Raw genomic sequence first — 24,747 nt, 5'->3', positions numbered from 1 at the left:
AGAGTGAGTTTTTAAAAATATGGTTGAAATTATGCTGTATTAGTCAGTTTCATATCGCTATAACAAAATATCTGAGATCACTCCATTACAAAGAGAAAATATCCAGGCAGGTTCATGACTTTAAGGTGTCTATTGTAAGACCAAGATGGCAGGAAGCTCTTGGTAAAGCAAGTGGTTACTCATGATCTGGAAGCAAAAGAGAGAAAGGAGAGACTGAGGTCTCACAGTCCCTTTAAGGATAGTCTTTCGGGGGCTGGAGAGATGGCTTAGCGGTTAAACGCTTGCCTGTGAAGCCTAAGGACCCCGGTTCAAGGCTCGGTTCCCCAGGTCCCACGTTAGCCAGATGCACAAGGGGGCGCACGCGTCTGGAGTTCGTTTGCAGAGGCTGGAAGCCCTGGCGCGCCCATTCTCTCTCTCTCCCTCTATCTGTCTTTCTCTCTGTGTCTGTCGCTCTCAAATAAATAAATAAAAAAAATTAAAAAATAAATTTAAAAATAAATAAATAAATAAAAAGGATAGTCTTTCAATGATCTAAGTGGCCTCACACAAAAGTTACCTTCCTAAAGGTTTTATCTCTCTCAATTGCAGATTCCCAGAGACGGTAACACACTGATTTTGAGGGACTCTCAAAATCCAAATGATAGTATTTACAGGACATATGAAAGATATGGAACTTTCAAAGTTCCATGAAATATGAGCAGAAAAAGTTCACAAGGTATGGAAGAGTCCAATTTATAGTTTTACCAAAGAAGTCTCAGGCTTCACTGTATTTTATAGATTGTTTCACTCTGAGAGGGTGAGGGACAAGAGGAGTATGCGAAGACCAACAAGAGACTGGGGCTCTAGGTCATCTCAGGGATGGTGTTGAATTGTAACAGCTTAAGTAAAGAGACAGGCAAGGAAGCAGTCAAACTTATTTTAATGGGGAAATTGAATAAAACTCACTGATATTTTGGGCAGAGAGAGATGGAGAAGATAATGAACAAAGAAAGCCCTAATGGATTTTAATGAGGGGCTATGAATAGGGAAACACTTATCATGATTTGGCTCCAGTGGCTAAGGAAATGTTTGGGTCCACTATGGGTATGCTACTTTTCAGATTTGTATATAAAACAACAAGGGGCCTTACAAATAGACTGTAAAGGGGTCCAAATGGCAACCATAGGGACAGAGTGTGGAGATGGAAGAAAAGAGGATCTAGGAAGAGTTCAGCATGAAAATGACAGGAAGCCTATTTAAGAAAATAAGATTGATACCCATGAAGTTGAGAGACAAGATGGCTTTCAGATGGAAACATTCAGCTTTGGTAAGAACTAAAGAATAATAAATAAAAATATAGTATAATCTGGCTAGAGAGATGGCTTAGAGGTAAAGGCCTTTGCCAGTAAATCCTAAAGAGCCAGGTTTGATTCCCCAGACCCTACATAAGCCAGATGCATAAGATGGCACATGCATTTGGAGTTCAGTTACAGTGGCTAGAAGCCCTAGTGCACCCATTGTCACTCCCTCTCTTACTCTCTCTGCCTCAAATAGAACTAATAAAAAATAAAAGTAAATAACAAATGAAATATTGCATAATCTCTAAGCTTGGCTTAGAGATTGCTTTACATAACAATAATCATTTCTGTAGTAATGAAAAAAAAAACTAATGAGTAGAGCATTAAGGAATGAATAGAAGGCAGGAAAAAAAGAGCCTGTGTAAGTATCTCTTTCTTAATTTTTTTTAAGCAGGTGAACAGAAATATGCTGTCATATCTAAAAAGAACTACAGGGATAAAGGAAATTGTTTTGTTATCATGTGAAAAACCAAAGCCAATTTGTAAGCTGAGAAGCTAAGAATAATGGTTTAGGAGAAACAAAGAGTTGAATATGGGTGAAATGCTTTAAGATAGTCAAATCAGATGGGATCCAAGGTAAAGATCATGGAATAAAAAGGAGGGCCAAAATTTGAATGCAATACAAGGAAAGATTAAGAACACAGGGCATATGTAGGTTGATGATACAGTATATGGAATACTAGAGAATTGTAAATGAATTGGAGGCATGCTTATTATCTGAAGTTATTAATGAATTTCCTGAAGAAACTGGAAAAGTTTTGATACATAGTCCAATAAATGAAGGCACAGGTAATCAGATTTTGAGGGACTATCTGCTATTTAATATTAAGTTTGCGTTTTAGGGTGAGACAACTTGTGAAAAAATCCAAAACAAACAAGCAAACCAAAAACTAATTATAGCCAGCACAGCTGCTTTATGCTCAGAAGATCTTTATGTATTATGGGATGCAGAGTCCTAATATGGCGGTTGGATGGCCAGGGAATGCTATAGTAGCTGAGTTAAGCATATATGGGATGGAATTCAGAAGTTACTAGGAAGCCACTTCAGTGTTCTACAAGTCCTATACTTCATACTCAAATTTGACCTTTCCTTGCTGTGAACTTAATTCTATTCCTAATAGATGGCTTTCTGGGTGGTCTCATGCCTCACTGTTTTTCTCAAGTCACTGTGCTTCCACATTCTCCAACTTACTAGATAGATCCTGTCATCTACTTCTTCCCCAAAGGTGACACTTTGGAAACACTTTTTACAAAATTGTATTTAGAATGTTACAGAGACTATCAAATTTCCATCAGTAGCCTACAATAAAAGGTAAAACAAAGTAGAGAACATTGGAATTGATTCGCTTGTTCACAATCATTGGTCCTCTCCTCTGAAACTAGTTTGAACTAATTAGTTTTCCTAATTTGTGGTTACTTCCCTGAACTATGCATGCATTAGTAAACATCAAACAACATAGTTTTAAAGAGTAAAAGTAAATTTTATATCTTTCATTTGTTTTGGTTTTAACTATTATTTATTTATTTGTGTGTGTGTGTGTGTGTGTGTGTGTGTGTGTGTGTGTGTTTGTGTGTGTATTTGCATGCAAGCACTCATGCTCAGGGTCTCTTGCCCCTGCAAACAAATGCCAGACTTGTGTGCCACTTCTGTATCAGGAATAACATGAGTGGCTGGGAAATTGAACCAGAGCTGGCAAGCATGCTATGCAAGTACTTTTATTGCTGAGCCATCATAGTATCCCCTAGTTTGTTTTTAAATGTGCATTGTTTTGAGAACACCCATGTGACTCCATATTATTTCAAAGCTGTGTGGTAGTATTCCTTGAGCTCAGAAGAATTTTACATATTAGGGTTAAACAGTTTTAACTACATTTTCAACTTTGCTAGCTATTGCTAACATTTTTTTGGTAATTACAAAACCCTTTTTATCAAATTGATTAGTAGTTACCAAAATTGATTTCAAAAATTCATATTCTAACAGTTATGGTTTGAATGTCCTCTCTAAAAATAAGATTGAAGTTTAAGTCCCATTACTTATAATTTGATTCTGAAATGTCCACCTCCTCAAGTTCAGATCTTGAATGCTTGGTTCCCAGCTTTGTGGTTATATGTTAAAGTTTATGGAGTTGGTGGGCTGGGTAGAGGCCTGAGGAAGTAGGTCAAAAACTAGGGGTCATTAAAGGTTACTCCATTCCTGGTTCAGGTTGAACTCTCTCTGTTTCAATAAACAAGCCATAATAACAAGCTCCTACTATCATGGATATGCCATATTTCTATTGCTAAGAAAGAATGATATTTCTGAAACCATGAGTCAACCTTACCCTCACAAGTTGTTTCTGACAGGTATTTTGGTCACAATGATAAAATAATTAATACAAAACTTTGTGCCATTATTAAGAAGTAGGACATTAAATAGGTCAACTTAGCCAGTATTGTCCTTGTTAGTAAATGAGTTAATGATGTCACTGCAGAAGTGAGTTAGTTGTAATATGAATCCCTTGTAAGAGCAATGAGTTTGGCATGCTTTTTTTCTCTTTGTCTTATGAGTGCTTGCTAATTCTACTATGCTATGAGCTGGTGCTGAGATCCTTCCCTGATGCAAACATCACTTTCTAGACTTTCCAGCCTGTAGAACTGTGAGTAAAATTAAACTTCTCTTATTTATTTATATATTACCTACCATTTAACTTTATATTGTACCAGATTAAAAAAATAACATACCCCATCTGACTTATTTCTCTAAATTATTGGAAATAGCTGAAGCTTTCATGCTTAGTATTTATTTTTAAACTTTTTTTGTTTATTTTTATTTATTTATTTGAGAGTGACAGACAGAGAGAGAAAGAGGCAGAGAGAGAGAGAGGAGAATGGGCGTGCCAGGGCTTCTAGCCACTGCAAACGAACTCCAGATGCGTGCGCCCCCTTGTGCATCTGGCTAACGTGAGTCCTGGGGAATCGAGCCTTGAACTGGGGTCCTTAGGCTTCACAGGCAAGTGCTTAACCACTAAGCCATCTCTCCATCCCAGGCTTAGTATTTTTTGAAAACACTGACTCAGTTATATTATTGCTTAACTTTCATATTCTTATTATTGACAATTTTTCTTCTTTAAATGTTTTCTTCTGGTAAAATATTTTTCTGATTAATGTCATTAGTTAATTATTTTGCTCAGAATTGCATACAAAGGTTATTATATACTTATTTGGTTCTTCTACATTATCAGTGTATGACTTGTCATTACATTTATGTGAAGATTTTCTTTTACTAACCTTCATGTAGTAGTTTCAATAACAACCCAGTACTCAATTATTTAGTGAATATTAAATAGCATTTTACATTTAATGCCCATTATCATGAGGGTTTGCACTTTCTGTGGGTTTTATATTTAAGAAAAATTTTGTCACACCAGTTTCTGACAGTGTCCCTCATGAACTCCACTGCTGCCTCTCTCCTCTGGGGTTACATATTACTTGTGTCTCTGCCTCTGCACAGATGTCTTTGTACTCTTTTTTCTTTATTGCTCTGTATGATGGCCACATTGTTAAAGGTAAACTCCAGTAACTCCTAAAAAATCAAACTTGGAAAATGAACTAAAACCATTCCTACTGTGGATTATACCAGTGTTAGTAGGTTTATATGGCAAAATTTATATCAAGTCATATCCTGTATCTCATGCAATAACTCCAATAAATAGAACTCAGAATTTCCAGAAAGATGGCTAGAATTCACTCAGCTCTTCCCTTTACTAAACCAGGCTTATCTTCTGCCTGGGCATGTGCACCTGTAGGAAGTATATAAAGGGAAAAATTTAATTAAACTCATTTTAATATGTCCAAACCACATATGTGTATGTGAATTCTTTCCCAAATTTTATCTGAACATGACAACAATTGAGATTTGCTTCTTCCTTCTTGTCCATTTTTCAGTCACCAATTGTCCATTTCACTAAATACGTTATATAATTCCTACTCATCCTATGTCTGTTAATTGTAGGGTGATCTGCCATTTCCTAGGTATAGTCCTCAAGGTTACCATCACATGGACAATCCATGTGTGCTTCATGCTCTTTTTGGGTAGTGAACACTTTTGCAAAACAGATGCTACAAATTTTATTTTTACTTTATTTTTAAGTTAATATTTTATGTATTTACTTGCAAGTAAAGAGGCAGGGAGATCAGAGAAAGACAAAATATGGTCAGCCAGGGCATCTTTCCACTGCAGATAAACTGCAGACTCATGTGCCACTTTGTGCATCTAGCTAGTGGGTACTGGGGAGTCAAACCCAGGCCATCAGGCTTAACAAAGAAGTTTCTATAACCATTGAGTAATCTCTTAAGTCATAAAATTAACTTACAAGCAGTAATTCATACACACACACACACACACACACACACACACACACACACACACACACGTGTATGGCTAAGCCATTTCTCCAGCCCTCATTACCAATATTTTTCATGTTAGAACAGTCTGCATACAGAGTAGTGAGATTCATGTCCTACTTAAAAGTCTTTGCTTATATTTTGAATTTAGTACTTTGCAGTCTCTGAAAGAATTGAAGTAAAAGACTCCCCTCCCTTTTTGTCCTGTTCTTTATCTCTGTGCTTTCCTAGTCCATATGCTTTCATTCTTCAGTCTCTTTATCTGAAACATCATGCCTGGGTCTTCCCCTCTGCCACGGACTCTTTATGGGAGAAGAAAAGGAAGATTGTGGACAATTTTCCACTCTCAGTACCAAGCACTAGTTTCCTAGTTCCCTCACTAGCCCTTGGTTTTCAGATAATGGAGTCCAGACAACTTCCAGCCTTGTTCTTGGTTCTCCTCAAGAATGTGAATATCCTCAGATTGTCTTATCCATTTGCCCTTCTACTCATTTTACATTCTGTGGAAGTAATTAACCTGCTGCTTTCCTGATTTAGTCTCTTCTTCAGACTATCATTATGACAAAAGCCTCTACATTCCCTTTCCAGCCTGTTGCTTAGATTGAGGCTCTAATATTTAGGAGTTAAGCAATATGGGAAAATATAATAACAATATTTTATTCTCATTAATAACATGTGTTAACCAGTAATTTAAATCTATAAAAATCAAACATTATAGAAAATGGCATACAATTAAACATTCTTCTAGCAACAGTAGTAGTCATCTGTACATGTACAAAAATGAGACAAACCACATTCATTCTTTAAAGATTGGGAGCATAATTAAAACTTTTACATTATATGCTTAATGATTATCTGTAAAAATTTTTATTGTATTTTTGATTGATAATCAATTTGAAATGTAAGTCAAGAGAAAAGTTAGTTAGCAAGGAAGTGTATGCTGCAGAAAAAAAAATCAATATTAATTTACATTGTACAATTTTGTGAAGTATGAGTGGCTATCAAAATACACAGAGACATTTCCTACTACCCATTACTGATGGTTAACCCTGCAATGAACGACTCATATACCCCAACAAGGAGGGTCACTGTGGAGTGGTGAGGACAGGGAAGAGGCTAACAATGGTACCAACTTGACTGCATTCACTGAGTACAAATTAATTAAAAAATGCTTTAAAACACATTACATTGAAATACAATTCTGGTAAGAAGTAATAGAAATATAATAAAAATTTTAAAATGATGTACAACTAATTAGGTTTGAAGTACCATCAAATTTTAATATAGACGATAATAATATTAGGTTTCCATGGTGTTCTGATATTGTTGGGCATATATGACTGGAGAATGTGAAAACACTACTTCAAGATGCCTACATTACTACTCATTAAAATAGGTTTCATTACAGGATAAACATTAAACTCTGGAAAAATATTTTAGATACCACATTAAAATAAAAGTATTTGATTAGATACATGACAAAAAATTATTGATGAACACATATCTATAAGATCATGGTGTTCTAGAACACACACACACACAAACACCCCACAGGATGAAAATTCACCAACTTGTCCAGACATTCTGTTAGTAGGAAAATAAAGTTTGACAAAATAAGACAGACTTTTTTTCACATGAAGATAATGAAAGGTAATTACAAAACTATATTAGGGACCTAGAGAACTTATGAAATATACTTTAAGATTTCTTAAGTGCAAATTTCAAGCTCTTACACTTTAGATTAAACCCCTCAGAGTACTCCCTCAACATATTAAGTAGAAATAGTTGACATAGAAGACATGGGAAACATTCTGTCAATCAAGGTTTGGATGAGAAACGGATGGTGTATTCAAACAGGTAAGTGGAGAGAACTTAATGCAGAGACAATTCACAGCAGTGCAGACGAGGTTAAGGGAGCAGGGAATGATGAAATAGCAGAAAAGCTGGTAGGCATTGCTGCCGTCTGTGCCAGAGCCCACAGGGAGAACCATAGGTAGAAAGCAAGGGTTGTTTAGCAAAATCAATGGTTTCACGCAAAGAACACAGCCAAAGTCAAACCAAGGTTAACTCTGAGAGAAAAAAGAAATACATGTCAAAGTATCCAGCTCCTTCTTCTGGCCTCCCACGAGTGTCCTGTAATAGCCAAACCAAATGAGCTCACAAATCAGATTCCTGAAGTGATGGCCAAGGGGATAAATGCAATGTAGCAAGGGAAACAACCTAAAACACTTCTTAAAAATAGTGATAATTCTGTTACTCAGTGAATTAGACGTTTATCAAAAATATTGCAGATCATCCAATATGAGTCTTAAATTACAAAAGTCAAAGGGGTAGATATTATTCATTCAGTGTTTATATGCTAGATATGAATTGGAAGAGATGAGTTAATAAAAAATAATATGTATGCTTATCAGTAACAAAATCTTATTAATTAAATATCCTTTATCTTATTGATGAACATGTTCATGGAAAAATGATCTCAATGATCAGTTTTTTCACATACACATTATTTTTTATTTGGAAAATAAATACATGTATGCCATGCATCGTGATCATATTTCCAAGTAATTACCCTTTCTTATCCACCCACTCCTGATGATTCTTCCTCCCAGTTAGTATACCTCCTACATTTACACGTGTGTGTGTGTGTGTGTGTGTGTGTGCGCGCACGCGCATGTGCCTTGTGCAGCAGCCACAGCCCCTGTGTCTGTTTTTGATTGCAACCAGCATGTCATGTCCAGAAGACGCAAACTCGCCTCACATCTCTCCTCCGCCAGCACTTACAATCTATGTACCTGCTGTTGTGCAATGTTTCCTGGGCCTTTTAAGGGTTGATATAAATATCCTGTTTAGGGTAGGTTACTTATTTTCAGCACTTTCACCATTTTTGTGACTTTGTTATAACCATTACTAGTTTCAGGAGAGAGAGAGAGAGAGAGAGAGAGAGAGAGAGAGAGAGAAAATCTCACTCATCAATGCTGATAGCAGTCATTAGTCAATGGGTATAAACAAACTTAAAAACCAATTTGACTACAGGTCCATTCAGTCAAACATAGGTATTAATTCCTCCCAGGTGCTATGGCCTGCTCAGCCATAGACTATTGAATATATTTATTCTACCAGGCCTTCCTTGTCATAGATGTAGTCTCAAATCCAATCTAAAAATGGTTAGTTACTGGTGGGAATATTTTGCCCAGTAGGTTGGTATGGTGGTTTCATTCAGGTGCCCCCCATAAACTTAGGTGTTCTGAATACTAGGTTCCCAGCTAATGGAGATTTGGGAATTAATGCTTCCTGGAAGGAGTGTATTATTGGGGGCGGGCTTATGGGTATTATAGCCAGTTCCCCCTTGCCAGTGTTTGGCACTATCTCCTGTTGCTATTGTCCACCTTATGTTGGCCAGGGGGTGATGTCTACCCTCTGCTCACACTATCATTTTCCCTGCCATCATGGAACTTCGCCTCAAGTCTATCAGCCAAAATAAACCTTTTTTTTTTTTTTTTTTCCCCAAAGCTACTCTTGGTCAGTTGATTTCAGCAATGCAAACCTGAATACAACAATTGGTATTACAGAATGTAGCACCATTGTGCTTACCTAGCTGTGAGCCCTGTGTACTATGTTTTTAAAATGTTTATTTAGGGCTGGATTGACTTAGCAGTTAAGACATTTGCCTGCAATGCCAAAAGACCCAGGTTTAATTCTCCAGGACCCATGTAAGTCAGATGCCCAAGGTGTTGCATATATTTGGAGTTCGTTTGCAGTAGCTGGAGACCCTGGCACACCCATTCTTTCCCTCTCTCACTCCTTCTCTCTCTTTCTCTCTCTCTTCCTTTCTCTATCTCAAATAAATAAATAAAACAAAAAATAATATTTATTTAATTACTAATAATTTCAGATATCCCAAGCTGTCTTTGTAATAAAATGATCTCTTTTCTTTTTTATAAGATGAAAACTTTCTTTTTTAATAGGATATTTTTAGAAATTTTGAATGAATTATCCAAAATATTACCTGAGCTTATGCTATATTATGCCAGGCTTTTATCTTATTTTCTTTTTTAGTAAATTTTTTTATTAATTCATTTTTTACTCAGAGAATACAGCCAAGTTGGTGCCATTGTTAGCCTCCTCCGTGTCCAAACCCCTCCCCCTGGCTCCTCCTTATTGAAGTGTATATGGGTCATGCATTGTGGAGTTAGCCCACAGTTATGGTAGGAGAAATGTCTCTGCGTATCATGACCCAACATGTGGCTCTGAAATTCTTTCTGCCCTTCTTTCTCAAAATTTCCCTGAGCAATGTTGGGTTCATTTTTGGTCTGCTTCATTGATGAGGTGTTGGGGGCCTCTGTGTCTATGGATATCTGATTTGGGATGATCTCTTAATCAGCACCAATCAATAAAAGTACAATGTGTCACATATAATTTTAAATTTACTCAGAGCTACATTTAAGAAAAAATGAATTAATTTTAACTAATTTTTTCATAAAGCATTATGTTCAATATCATAAATTTTAAAATAAGAGAAATTGTTGCATTCTGGTTAATAATGTTCAAAAGCAAATGTTTATTTCCTACCTGTAACAACTTCTCAAGCAGCCCTGATGGTCATTGTTGTTTCAGATTCAGATAAATGTCTCTAGATAGAAAAGAAGAGAATATGCTGATGATCATCTGAAAATTGGGTTATGTTTGAATATTATTATGGAATGTGATTTTAAAATTTCTTACTAGACAGATAGAATATTATACAAATTAGTTTTATGAAGCAAAACATACAAGTAAACCCCATTTAAGGAAAATTATTATACCTGTATCTTTTAATATCTTTTATTTTCTTTTATTATAATTTTGAAGTCAATCTAGCAATTTAACCTTGGGCTAATATAGAAATCCTTAGCTGAAATAATAAAATAAAATGTAAAATTTTAGAATGAAATTTTTTATATAAAAGTGGGTGGTGCTTGTAGTTATTTTGTATATATTTATATTATTGGTATATAATTTACATAACATAAAATTCAACAATTCAGCATAAAATTAAATGGTTTAGGAGCGTTTACAGATCTATGGAGCTATTGCCAAATCTAGAATATTTCTGGTTACAGAAAAATAAGTGATCAATTACTATCAATTAGAATCCCTAAACCCCTGGCAGCTCACTGAATTAAAGTTAGCTGCTTAAGGTCACCCAGCAGTAACTAATGAAACTTGGTTTTTGAAACTTGGTTATTTTTTAATATTTCATTTTTTTCTTGTTTTAAATGGGCCTATTTATTTTGAATAAAATAAAAGTTTCAATCTGTAGGGCTGGAGAGATGGCTTAGCAGTTAAGCACTTGTCTGTGAAGCCTAAGGACCCTGGTTCGAGGCCCGATTCCCTAGGACCCACGTTAGCCAGATACACAAGGGGGCGCACACGTCTGGAGTTTGTTTGCAGTGGCTGGTGGCCCTGGCGTGCCCATTCTCTCTCTCTCTCTTTCTCCCTCTTTCTCTCTGTCTGTCGCTCTCAAATAAATATATAAATAAAAATAAATATTTTTTAAAAAAAGTTTCAAACTGGGTGTGGTGGTACAGGCCTTTCATCCAGCACCCAGGAGGCAAAGGTAGGAGGATTGCTGTGAGTTCAAGTCCAAGTTGAGACTATGTCATGAATTCCAGGTCAGCTTGGGCTGAAGCAATACTCCACCTCAAAAATCCAACAACAAAAATTTTCATGCAATTTTGAAAAACATGGATACTAAGGGGTGGGCTAGAGCATATGTGGTGTAGTACATTATGCATTTGTGTGTGGTGTATGTCCTTGTGTTTGCAGATGCACAATGTGTGTGCATGTGCGGAGGCCAGAAGATAATTGCCCAGTGTTCTCCTAATTTTCTTCATGCACCTATTTCCTTGAGATATGTCTGTCATTTAATCTAGGGCTTTAAGTTCTCCATTTTGGTGTGTGTGTGGGGGGGGGATAGCAAAACCTAAAGATTCTCTCTCTCCATCCTTTGGTGGAACTGAAATTATAGATGTGAAATACCAAGACCAGCTGTTTATGTGGGTTCTGGTGAATTGAACTGTGTCATCTTAAGATCTTCAGGGCCCTCTAGCAAGTGTACCATCTCCCCAGGTTTCCTGTGCCATCACAATTGCCAGTTATGTAAAAACTGTATTTATTTATACAATAAATCATTGAATACCTCTAATGCATTGGCCCTGATTTGTATTGTTTTACTATTTATTCTCTTTTTATAGTCAATTTTATGCCACACAGATTTTTTCTCATCACCAATGGAAAAAGTTTGCATAATAAAGTTTAAACTATGTTTATGTAAAGATTTTTTTAAATTTAATTTATTAGTTTTCTTTTCAGCAAATACAGGCAGTTTGGTACCATTGTTTAGGCTCATCTATGATCTACCCCCTCCCATTGGACCATCCTTGTTGATGTAAATGGGTTGTGCATATGTCAAGATTTTAACAAGAAAAAACCTCCAGGGCTGGAGAGATTTCTCAGTGGTTAATGGAGCTTGCTCACTAAGCCTAACGGCCCCTGTTTGAGTCTCCAGTACACATGCAAAGCCAGATTCACAAGATGTCACATGCATCTCGAATTTGTTTGCAATGGCAAGAGGCCCTGGAGCACCCATACTCCCTCTCTCTCTCAAATGAAAATAAATAAACAAGTAATAAAAACTCTAGACAAATTATTTTTGGGGGGTGTTCAAGGTATGGTTTTACTCTAGCCCAAGATGACCTGGAATTCACTCTGTAGTCTTGGGTGGCCTCGAATTCATGGTAATCCTCCTATCTCTGCCTCTCAAGTGCTGGGTTTAAAGGCATGGGCCACCACTCCTATCCTCTAAACAAATTCTAACAGTTGCATATAACAGATGTAAATAGCTACAAAGTCCATATTGCTGATATCAGGATTAATGAACTATCCCTATATTTTAAATAAATATGAAATTTAGTTGGCATATAGTAGTAGAAGTTGCTGTTTTCTTAAATTTTATTAAATGAGGAATATTTTACCTAGCTGCTTGATGATAATTCATAAATCCCCATGACTATCACTTTTACATTAGAGAGCAAATCGTCCTGTATTTATTGTGCTGCAAAAGTTCTCCATCACAAATTCATAGAAAATATATATTGATCTAATGAGGACATCAAAATTGTTACAGCAATATGGAAGGAAAAATTTTCTTAGCATTAGAAAGCATTGTTTTCATCCACATTTTGAAAGTGTGATATATGCCATGAAATAATAAGACACCTAATTTTAACATCTTCAGAAAGAAAAGTGAACATATTTGCTAAATGTCTCTAGTTAGAGAAAAATATTCTTAGAATGTTTGGTCCCTTTACTGCTAAATTATTCCATATGTTATCATATCCAAACTAAATAATTCCATTATTAAACTGCAGAAATGAAATATTTTTAAATGTGTACTTCACAATATGGCTTATTGATATGTATAAACATCAAAGTTATAAAATTGAATTTGAAATGATTCAGATTCAGATAGGTACATACATGTATAATAGATACATATGTGTCAGTCGAACAGACAGATAGCAATTGATTTGTGTGCATACACATTCTATGCATCCACTGTGGTATACGCTCTAAATGTTTATGTGGTGAAATCTTGTTTAACAATGAAATTCCACTGACAGCATGTTCAGTTTATTACAATAGGGCCTATTGGCATCAAGTAGTCAATGGGGCACCACTACACGTGGAAAGGGCAAATGCCTGTCTTTTAGTGAGTTTATTCTTGCAAAACTTTAAGTGTTATCATGACAATGGGTTGTTGAAAATGTGGTTCATGTATTTAGTCCTGCATATACTCTGACCATAAAATAACATATCATGCTCCAAGTAATGGCTGTCTGAGTTTGATTTTTTCTACATCCAGCTAATGAACTTAATAAGCTACTTTATAAAAATTAAAATACAAAACTCAGGCACTTTGTTAAATCCTTGCAAAACACACCACATCAATATTAAAATGTTAATATGCAGTCTAATTCAGTGAGATTACTCAGATCTCTTTAAGATTCCTTGTATATATACTGTAACTTCAATACTACTATGAAGGCTTTAGTCTCTCCAATGCACCTTGATTACATTCTTACTGATGTCTGAAATTCTGGCATCAAAAGGTTGTTCATTTATATTAGTATTCTATTACAGTTCAAATCAGAGTGTAAATTAATGTTGAAAACTATGTTAATATAGTGTTAACATACTTCACAGTAGATTTTGCTCATTGCAATAGCAATAATGAGGAAACAAGTCATTTTGCAGAATGAGGAGGACCTGACTGAGGGACAAGACAACAGCAGGCACAACACTGGGATGTGTGATGAATGGTAATATACAACAGACTTCCTCTACAAAACGGTATTCTCTAAAATCAGTTCTTGCAGGAGCAATGAGAAAAATGGTAACACTTTGAAATCCATGACATGCCAAGTACTGTCAAGTGTATTATTACTACAAGCCTAATATCTGAGCATATTCACCCCCAGGCATCAACTAATCTTTGCTTAAATGTACCATAGTCAATTCTGTCTATGCAAAAGGGAACGGAGAGACACAGGCAATGGTCTCAGTAAATTAAACCGAATTGTCATCTACACTTAGCTTCCGCCATAGCATCATGATTCATATTGTCATGGCAACTAATATTTGAAAAAGTGCAAGGATCAAAACAGACACTCTTCTTTAGTTTGATTAACTAGGAGACATTCTGGAGAAGGAGAAGGCGGAATTTTATACAGCTTTAATTGTTATGTTCAATTTGATCATTTTCTAAGACATTTGCATTTTAATGAAGTAAATATCAGTCACATTTACCTACAGGAAAACTAAGAGTTTTTTTTTTTTTTCTTTTAGGGACTGATTTTATATGCTAACAATAATCCCAGAATACATGCTAGCAGTTAAAGAATAAAAGATAAATCTGACGAATTTCCCATATCTCAGGACATTCACAATCTATTGTGGACAAGTGACGTTTACCATTCAGGTAATTGTAATGCAATGGATATGTTATAGTCTACACACAAATTACTAAGAAAGGAAAATGGGGGAAATTTCTTGTTATATTTGTGAAATTTAGCTAAAAGAAGATATAGCATTTTTAACTTCTAATTAAACAGAATCATATTGTGTTGCAATCTAGTGCAACTGTTTCTATCTGATATGTCATCAAAGCCTTGTTAGTGCTGATCTCAGTATCAGACAATATACATGCGTGTTGGAAGAACTGTAAGTTGTCATTCATATGACTCCAAATGATTTGACTATGTCCTGGTTGGGAAGAATGGATAATTCAATGGAAATAACAAAACATTAAGCTCTCCTTTGTAGAGTGTTATGAACAGTTCAACACTATTAATAAGAGCATGCTGTGGAAAGCAACTCACAGTAGGCTCTGTAAGCTCAGTGACGAAGAAGGTGGACAATTTCAGTGAAAAACAAGACTCATTGATTCAAAGAGGAGGAAGGCAAGGAACAACACAAACATACTAATCCTTTGACCTCCATACACACATATACACATCAAATAAAAATAAGTAAAAATATACGAAATGCGATTATCTTATCTGTTTTCATGTTATATGACCATGAAGGAATAGAAATGGATTGTTAAAATAATAATGTATTAACCTGGATCTGTTCTATCTGAAGGATTTCAAATGTATACATATAAATTAAGGAAAAAAATTAAAACTGTTAAATGCATTCTGTTTTACCCATTTCAGTAGTGTATACTTTAACATACACATAAGCTAACTTTAAGTCTCTCATTAACAGATCAAAATCAACTTGAAGAAAAAAATAGGCAGAGGAGAGCAAGAAATAACATAAGGGGCTGGATAGATGGCTCAAAAGATAAGGCACTTACCTCCAAAGGCTAAGGACCCAGGGTTGATTCCCCATTACCCATGTAATGCCAGATGCACAATATTGCATATATATCTGGAGCTTGTTTGCAGTAGTCAAAGGCCCTGGCATGCCCATTCTCTCTCTTGACCTGCCTCCTTTCTCTTTCTCTCTCTCTTAAATAAATAAGTAAATAAACTAAAGAAAAGAAAGAACAGGGATGGAGAGATGGCCTAGCAGTTAAGGGGCTTAACTGCAAAACCAAAGGACCCAGGTTCAATTCCCCCAGATCCATGTAAGTAAAATGCACAAGATGGTATATGCAGTGGCTGGAGGCCTTGGCACACACATTCTCTCTCTCTCTCTCTCTCTCTCTCTCTGTATCCCTCTCAAATAAATCAATAAAAGTAAAATATTTTTAAAAAGAAAAAATATAGTCATCAGGATGAGCTTATGAGTATTGCATGACAAATATCTAGACTGGTGTACCAAAACATCTTCATCAAAGGACAGAATTTCAAGACATGCAACAGCATATAAAAACATTTGTACATATTGTGCATATTTATTTGACATTTTCTTTGACTTTGTTTCTTTCAAAAGTTTTTTTTTTTTTTGTAGTAGCATGAGAAGCAAACTTCTAATTTTGAAAACAAGAAGGCAGTTTTTAAGAGGTTGAGTATTTGCCTCACTAAGAAGCCCAGAATTCCCTACCCTTATGGATATCAGGTACACCAGCCTGCATAAACTGCACAGGGAACTTTGTGGCTGAATTTTTAAATTTAGGCACTTAAATGTGTGTATTCATTATAAACAAACTTCAAAAATCATAATTTTTAATCAAAAGAGTGAATCCAACTTATACTAATTTTTCCTGACCTGAAAAAACACCAATGTTCTCTAGGTCTTTTTATTATTATTTAAACAGGAAAAAAAAAAGGAGATAAGACTACTTTGTCTGATAAATCATGTGCAAGGGAACCAAATATGAAAATGAGCCACAAACTTTTGAAAGGGAGACAATAAATAAATTATAGATAGATAGATAGATAGATAGATAGATAGATAGATAGATAGATAGATAGATAGACAGACAGACAGAAAGACAGGTAGATGATAGGCAGATGTATATACTAGCATGTAGTGTGAGGGAGTCAAGGATAAAGTATAATGAGTCTTACATTGTAGAAGCATATGGCATAGAGAAAGAAGCATCTGTGTGGTATCTAAAGGGTGATGTAAAGGCAGGTTATATAATAGTATAGTGTCATGAGACCACACCACCAAAAATGGTTCAGATCAACATGGCTAAGAAAGATAATCACTCACTGACCTTTTTGCTGTTACACTCATTTCCATGTTATGAGCACTGCAGTTTGAGACTCTGAATGCTCATATTCACTCGTTGATATATACTTTTGATATGTAATCAAGCTTTTTCCAAATCAATCCTTTACTTATTTCTGAAATCTTTCTCTGGTGGTGATAAGAATATGAAAATATTACAAGGAAGCTTGTCTATGTGGTCTCTTTGTCTCTTTCTAGTATATCCCTAGTCTTTGACACTGACATGAAAACCATCTTTATAAAAATTGCTATCAAAAGATATAGTAAACCAAGGATCCATGAACAAGGGAGAATTAGGGTTGTGCATCTACTGCTGCCCAGGAACAGCAGATCTGGAGTAGAGAGTAGGTACATGTGAATTTATGTTCACATTAGAGAGTATCAGATTTTTGTCTACTGTAGAATATATATCAGGCTAAAAAGATAGGCAATGCTGAAAATGCAGGAGAGATGTGTGAAGAATGAACTTACTTGGAGAAATTTGTACATTGGGAAAATTATTCTTTTGTAGCAGAATGTATTAGATTAAGATTTTTTTTTAAGTTTTAGATAAAAGAGCATTGGTAATTATATTGAGGCTTTGGTAAGCCAAGACTAATAGCAATATTTACTTTAAGAAATACCTCAGAGAACACATTTCTAAAGTGATTTCCGATACAGTGTGTGTGTGTGTGTGTGTGTGTGTGTGTGTGTGTGTGTGTGTGTGTTTGTGTGTGTGCATTCAATTATAGAGCAAAAATAGATGATTCTGGATCATCCCCTTCCATGCAGGTTTCTAAGTTACTCATTTGCAAAAGGAACCTTATATGCAAAGTTATATAACTGAAAAAGGTTCTAAGCCCTCAGTATATGATAACTTAGGTTAATGGAATTTATAGATACCTTTGACTATATTCACCATAGCATTTTAAATACATTTTTTCTTCTTCTTCCTCCTCCTCCCCCTCCTCCCCCTCCTCCTCCTCCTCCTCTTCTTCTTCTTGTTTGATACTTTTTTTCACTGATTCCTTTCAAGATCTTGTATCATTTTCTTTTACATAGGGTCTCATGCAATCTAGGCTTGCCTGGAAATCACTATGTAGAGGATGAAATTAAATCTCTGCCACTTCCGCCTATACCTCCCTAGTAACTGGATTATAGACCTGAGTTAACACACTAAATATAATCTTATGTGGTAAAGGAAATTGAACTCCAAGCTTTGTGAATGTTAAGCAAGTGTGGTGGTTTGATTCAGGTGTTCCTCATAAACTTAGTTATTCTGCATGCTAGTTCCCAGCTGATGGAAATTTAGGAATTAACTCCTCCTTAAGGCAGTGTAAGTTTGGGGGTGGGCTTATAGGTATTGTGGTGGTTTGATTCAGGTGTCTCCCATAAACTTAAGTGTTCTGAATGCTGGGTTCCCAGCTGATGGAAGTTTGGGAACTAATGCCTTCTGGAGGCAGTGTATTATTGGGAATGGGTTTATGGGTGTTGTAGCCAGTTGCCTGTCACAATTGTTTGGCACAATCTCTTGTTACTGTTGTCCACGTGATGTTGGCCTGAATGTGATGTCCACCCTCTGCTCATACAATAATTTTCCCTGTCATCATGAAGCTTCCCCTAATGTCTGTAAGCCAAAATAAACATTTTTTTTTTCCCATAAGCTACTCTCAGGTTGAGTGTTTTTAGCCAGTGATGTGAACCTGACTACAACATTAAAGTTGGTACCAGAGGAGTAGGAGTTCTGCCAGACACCTGACTGTGTAGCAGTGGCCTTTTGGAGCTGTTTTTCAAGAGGAATGTGAAAGGATTTGAAACCATGGCCTAAGAGATGCCTTGTGGTGCTGCAAGTACAGCTTGATGGACTATTCTGGTCAGAGTTGAAAGACCTGAACGCAGTAAGACCTATGGACTGTGAGGTTTGGCTTGTAAAGATGAGAAAGAGCTTTGCCTAGAAAGCAGGATTTTATTGGAGAGGCTTGTGCTTGTGTTCATGTTCTGTTAGCTTGTGCAAAGTTGCTTTGCATAGAAATGGACTGGTGTGAGTAGAGGGATATGACACAGAAAGAAATCTTTGGGCTGAAACTTTTGCCCTTTCAGCTGTAATTATATGAGTGATTACAACCATTGAGATTTGGGCAGCTGGCCTGTGTTGGGACAACAGAAAAAAATACAGTCTTTTGAAGGGGCCTGAATACTTAAGAAATGTCCTGTTCTTCAAAGTCTGATTTATCCCCCCTTGGATTAACACATTGGTACCCCACCTGGTTTTATGGTGCATAAGAAATGCAGGAAAGAGAAGGTCTTTGAATTTGTAACACAGTATTGTGTTTTCGAAATAGCTATGGGCAGTGTGAAATAGGTTTGCTGGATGTCTGCATGGAGACCAGATGGAGCCATGAGGATGGACCATGGATTGCAGTGGAGACCCAGTGGAGATACCGAGACCATGAGATGGTTGCTAAGGAAAGCTGCTGGCCATGATGAAGTTTTCCAAGACTGTGAGTAGCCTAGCTGAAGGGGCAGAATTGGAACTCCAGAGACTTGTTGCTGGTTAGAATTATTTGTCTTGGAGAATTGTCACTGACTAGAATTGTTGAACTTGGAGCTACAGAGTTTGATGTTTTCCCTGTTTAAATCTTGTATTGGTTGAATATTTCTTTGCTATTCTCAAAACCATCTTTTGTATTGTGTTTATTCTGTGCCATTTTTTTGTATTATTACTTGGTTAAAAAACCTTGAACTTTGAAGATGTTTGAACATCATTAGAATTGATAAAAACTATGAGAACTGATAAAGTTAGACTGAATGCATTGCATTTTATATCATGTATGTTTTAGAGTTTATGGTGGCCAGGGGTGGAATGTGGTGGCTTGATTCGAGTGTCCCCCATAAATTTAGGTATTCTGAATGCTAGGTTCCCAGATGATAGAGATTTAGGATTTAATACCTTTGAGAAATAGTGTATTGCTGGGGAGGGCTTATGGGTATTATAGCCAGTTGCCCTTTCCCAGTGTTTGGCACACTCTCCTATTGCTGTTGTCCACCTGATATTGGTGAGGAGGTGATGCCCACCCCTGCTCATGCCACCATTTTCCCCTGCCATCTTGGAGATTCCTCTTAAGTCTATAAGCCAAAATGAACTTTTTTTTTTTTTTTTTTTTTTTTTTTTTTTTTTAACCACAAGCTACTCTTGGTCAGGTGTTTTCTGCCGGCAATGTGAATTTGACTGCAACAGCAAGTAGTCTATCAAATGCACCACATTCCCAGATCTATCATTTATGTTATTTTGTCTAGGTACAATAGATCCATTGAGTCCCTAGACATCAAGCCTTCATTGAGTACCCTGACAAATCAGTGTAAAATGGAAAAGATAAATAAATGAAAATAAATACAAAACAATTAAACAACTAGGTGAAATACAGGAACAAAGGGCAAATGCCTCTTTCCATGCTGCCAATTTTATAATTCATGCAGCCCTTGCTAAATTTTGCAGACACTACAGAAAAGCCTTGCAGAAGTTCTGTAAATATAACACTCAAATAATTACTTCATGAACATACACACGTCATCATATTCATTTGCCATTTTCATGGTGGCTTGTCTTTTCTACATTTTATTATTCATTTATGATAGCTATTATAAGCCTTTCGGATTCTATCTTGCTCTCCAGAGGAATATTTATGGCTATAATAGGGCTCTTATAAGAAGAACCAAAGATAGTTAGTGAAGAAACCCTGTGAAATGCTGCATTAGTACCAGGATTGGCTGGCATTAAAAAATCTACAGTTGCTTAAGAGTACCCCTTGATGAAGATTTAAAGGCAAGTTACTCCTCGTGTGGTTTCCTTTTCACCCAAGAGAATAAAGTTACTTTTGACATGGAGGGTTGAAAGCATAAATTATCACAGTACCGCACATAGGAGCCCTTTTGGAAAGGTCACCAGGAGAAAAGAAAGGGTTTATGATGCATCGTATACACAAACAGATTTGTGAATGCAGTTACCACTTTAGGGCAGAATTTGTCACAGAATGCATTCATATAGAGAAAGATGGTGCAAGTAAGAGAAGTGGTGATGTCTTAGCAGAAAATATATATTTCAGTTTATTTATTTTTAAAGTGTCTTTATGAGTTTATGAGATCAAGAGGAGAGAGGAAGATAGACAGACAGAGAGATAGAGAGAGAAAAGAGAGGAAGAGAATGAACATGCCAGAGCCTTTTGCCACTGCAAGTTAACTACAGATGTATATGTCCCTTTGTACATCTAGCTTTTATTGGATGAAAGGAAGCTGAACCCAGGCCAGTAGACTTTGCTGGCAAGCACCTATAAATGCTAAACCATCTCTCCAACCTCCTAATTTGTCTGAATGGCATTGTCAGAGTTTACAATGTAAGCCCCTCAAAGGAAAGAAAGTCCTATGTTTCAATCCCACACCCTAAGCAGCTGTGCCTGAGACAGATTGGGCCCACAAGCAATAATTGATGAATGACTACATGAACTTTGTTAAATTTGCTTATTGATTTATAATTAATTTTTTTCTAGAAGGGTATTTTTTTGGTTTACTTTTTCCAAGAAAGTGTACCTTTCATCATAGAACAAGAAATATTTTAGCCTACAAGAAAATATAGGAAAATCATTCACTGATTCATTATCTACTGATATTTCAATTAGTGTTACATGACTTTTTTTGGCAAAGTTTTATATATGTATGGCTTTCCATCTGACACAGAGAGACACCTACAGACCCAAGAAGTGTTCTTTCCATGTTTTGCTTGATGCAGTACTGGATTTTTGATGTTGCTTAAAGAATAAAGGACTCAAAGGCAGTGATGACAATGGAAAAGCCCAGATTTTAAAAATCATGCGTGTCTTGTGAGCCTCATGGGTTTCAGGGTCTCCTGAACCTTGTCACTTCCCACAACCCTTTCATAAATGAATATTAATTGTCCTGATATCATAAGGGCTCTCATGACTGTCTAAAGATAATCTGGTTCCAACTAGTAATGAATTACATAAAGGAAACAGCTTAAATTAAAAAAAAAATAGTTATCTTTTTAAGAGGAAGAAAGACAAAGACAGAGAAAAATAGGTAGAGAGAGAAAGAAAGAGAAAGAGTGCTTAATCACAGTAAGGCATGTTTTCTATTATTCTCAAAGTTACTATTCTTTTTAGAAATAATGTTTTGTCATTGCTTTATCTAAATCACTAACATTACTTATAGTCCTAAAAATTAGAAATAAATACATTAGGCTTTTTATGGCATTATTAATACTAAATATAATGTTGCATATTTCAAAATCCAAATGAAGCAATCCATAGGGATATCAATAAATCTTGGAAATATGTCTCAAGTTTTACTTAAGGAATGAAGTTTTGTCTAAGGTTTGCTCATCTATAATTTTCTTCTTAACAGTATCTCTGTGGTATGTTGAATTGGAGCCCTTCTTTTGAATACCCAGAAGATATAGATGGTATTTATAGTATTAGGGTGAGATAATGCAGGAAGAAGATACTTGTTTAAGTCATATATAATTTGATGCTAGATTGTAATGTGTCACATTATTACCAAGAAAGGGGTGACAGTCATTAAAATAAAGCAAAGAGAAAACATTCTAGATTTGAAGAAAGATGGACTTTTTCTTAAATTCCAGATCTTCTAGTTATTAGCAGTATAATATCACACTAGTATTTTTCACAAGTTCCCTTAGTGGCAAGGGAATTTTTTTAAAAAAGGAACACACATACAAATGTAGTGGAAATTTAAACAAATTTAGTTAGTTTGAAAATCAGTATGAAGGCTTTTCCAAAACTAAAACTAGGCCAGGTGTGATGGCACATACCTTTAATTCCAGCACTTGGGAGGCAGAGGTAAGAGGATCGCCATGAGTTGTAGGCCACCTTGAGACTACATAGTGAATTCCAGGTCAGCCTGAGCTTCAGTGAGACCCTACCTCAAAAAACAAACCAAATCAAACCAACCAACCAACCAAACAAACAAACAAAAAACCCTAAAACTAGGTCTACCATGTGAAGATAAATCTCTCCTATATGATCAGCAGAAGGATTTCAAGTCAACACATCAGAGGTACTTGCACATCAATGTTTACTGTTAACTAGTCACAATAGTTAAGTTGTGGAACCAACCTAGCTAGGTATTTTATTTATATAGGAATAAATTAATAAAATGTAGAATATATACACAGTGGATATTTCAGCCATAACCAAGTTATAATGCTTAATAAAGTTGTTGTAACTAGAGGTAATCACATCAAGACAATCTTAGAAAGACAAATATCAGATTTTTTTAAAAAATTATTTGTGGTCCCCTGATTTAGTATATATATATATATGTCAAGTCATATGTACCTACATAACACTGAAATAGAACTCTCCAGGAAAATAAGGAAGACAAACAGGACACAGAGGAGAAGAAAAGGGAAGACAGGAGGACAAGAAGGAGAAAATGTGCTTGACTAACAATGTATTCTTGTGTGAAAATGTCCTTATAAAACACATTACCATTTATGATTAATATGTACAGTGAATTCACATTGTTAATATAATAGTTAAGTATAAATATGTTATGAGAGCAAGGAGGAGGAAATCATTTAAATTTTTTTCTAAGGATAAATATTATATAGTCATACTTATTACTTTTTAAAATTTGTTTTTATTAGTTATGGACATAATTAGCATTTAAACACCTGTTGGTACCATACTTTCCCTCATTCCTGCCCCCTTTCCCTTTTCCTATTACTTTTGACAAGAGACTTTTGGTAGATAACAACAGTAGAGCTCATGTAGTTTGTGTGCAAAAGGATGTGGCACAGGTCATAAGGTAAGGACTGTTAACTCCTAATCCTTTACTCATTGGTCATAACAGCTCAGACATGTCACTTCTTTTCTTATCATTAAATAGCACTTTCAAAATCAGTTTACCATCATATAAGTTCTATATACATATAAAGCAGCAAGCTAATCATTATATGTTTTGATATGATCATTTTTTATAATTGAACTTTTCCTCACAGAATTAAAAAGATGGAGTATTTATTTTATTTGTACTGCATTCTCATGTTACTTTCTTATGTTCATCATGTGGTCATTTGATGCATTTGTTTCTTCAAGTCCTTAAAGGAAATAAGCATAACTGAGTCTCAAGGACATTCTAAATTCTAAAGAAGCACAAACAAATCTTCAAAACAGAACTACAATTTTGCTGTGTAATAATGCCTGAACCAACCCAATACATTATTTTTTCTGTCACAATTTTTTGAATTTCTACATTCATATTCAATTATTGTTACACTATTGCCAAAGACGTTTATCTTTGATCAAAGTTGTAAAGATGTACTAATGTTCCTGGCATATAATAGCATTTTTGTTTTCCTCTTTCAGTCTGTGGACAATACAGGACAGTCAATGCTTTGGAATTTCATATTAGCTCAGCACAACATTCTTTAATAGAGCATGGTCATTCTGTTAATGTGCTCATTGGCCAGGTATCCAGCAGCTTATGTGAGTTCTCTTAGTTGTATTAGCTACCTGTAAGTACAGCTCCCAGCAAGATGAAATGACCTGGGACCAATTAATTGAAAACTTAAAAAAAAAAAAACATAGTAAATGCCATTGGGAGTGATTAACAAAACTAGCTATGCATCAATTGCAGATGGCCTAAGACACTGCTTGCCAAGTGGAGCTGGCTCTAAAGAAGAACATATTGTTCAAGCAGCAGGACTTGTGCACAATGTTGAAAGACTAGCAAAATCTGCATGTGAAAAGATATGCAGGCAACAAAGGTGAAATATTGTCTTACA

This window comes from Jaculus jaculus, chromosome 3, assembly GCF_020740685.1.
Source record: "Jaculus jaculus isolate mJacJac1 chromosome 3, mJacJac1.mat.Y.cur, whole genome shotgun sequence".
Classification (NCBI taxonomy): Eukaryota; Metazoa; Chordata; class Mammalia; order Rodentia; family Dipodidae; genus Jaculus; species Jaculus jaculus.
Note: the sequence above shows the minus strand (reverse complement) of the source record.